Source organism: Arachis ipaensis, chromosome B06 (assembly GCF_000816755.2).
Source record: "Arachis ipaensis cultivar K30076 chromosome B06, Araip1.1, whole genome shotgun sequence".
NCBI lineage: Eukaryota > Viridiplantae > Streptophyta > Magnoliopsida > Fabales > Fabaceae > Arachis > Arachis ipaensis.
In genome coordinates, this window is record NC_029790.2 from 60,970,704 (window position 1) to 60,972,184 (window position 1,481).

Here is a 1,481-nt window from a genome sequence, read left to right on the forward strand (position 1 = left end):
CCTCTAACGTTAAAGGGGGAAGAGAAGCCAACGTTAGTGACATTCAACATTGTCACTAACGTTGGCCTAAGGATGCAACACACCACGTTAACTCCCACATTAACTTGGTTAACGTGGGAGCTAACGTAAGAAGTGAGAGTTGTCGACAACGTTAGTGACACTCAACATTGTCACTAACGTTGGAAGCAACCACACAACCCCCCAAGGAGCCACGTTAACTTCCACGTTAACTTAGTTAATGTGGAAGCTAACGATGAGGAATGAATGATGAGCCAACGTTAGTGACACTCAACATTGTCACTAACGTTGGAAGCAACCACACAACCCCCCAAGGAGCCACGTTAACTTCCACGTTAACTTAGTTAACGTGGAAGCTAACGATGAGGAATGAATGATGAGCCAACGTTAGTGACACTCAACATTGTCACTAACGTTGGATGGCTAAGAATGGCCACGTTAGAAGCCACGTTAACCTAGTTAACGTGGGCTTTAACGTGAAGCAAAAAGGGGCACACTAGAACGTTAGTGACAATGTTGAGTGTCACTAACTTTCTCAAAGGTTGGCAAGGCCACGTTAGAAGCCACGTTAACCTAGTTAACGTGGGATCTAACGTGAGGCAAGGGGGTACATTGGAACGTTAGTGAAAATGTTAAGTGTCACTAACGTTCCCGAACTTATACTTTCACTAAATGATTAACACCCCTTACGCCCTGAGCTAAAGTCTCTGCCCACTTAACACTTTCTCTCTGCAAGTAAAGCCAAGCCCAAATGAAGAAAAGAACTGCTTTAAACTCAAGATCCAAAGGCCCAAGACTCGAAGAGCAAACTAGAAGCTGAGAAGAGTAGTATATATAGGAGTAGCTTTGAATTGTAAAACAGAGTTTGAGGAGGCTGGAAGAGGAGAACTACTCTCTGTATTTTACTTTCTCTGCATTTTCTAGTTTTATGATGTATTCTCCATCTTTGTTTTCATTTTCTAGAGTTATGAACAACTAAACCCCTTTCATTGGGTTAGGGAGCTCTGTTGTAATTTGATGGATCAATACTAATTTTCATTATTCTTCTTCTATCTTTTCTCTTGATTTTACTTGAAAGCTTTCGATCTTCATCCAATTGAGTAGTTATCTTGGAAGAGAAGCTATTCAAACTTGGATCTCTTTTGAACCTTGAAAGAGGAATGAAGAGATCAAGCTAGAAATGCTTTCTCATGCTGGACCAAATTGGGTTTGGATGGGTATGTGACTATAACCCTCTCAATACTTGATTTGGGAAATGCATGTGGTATAATCAGTGACCATACTTCATCTCTTCTCATGAGCAATTGACCAAGGAATTGGCTATTGATCAAGATTTGAGAGATTAAATTGCAAGAAATTGTAATTCAATCAATTAAGATTGCCAAGAAGATCAATGAGTGCATTGATTGAGGAAAAGATGAAAATAAAATTGATCCGGAGAATGCAACATCTCCTGAGCCCAA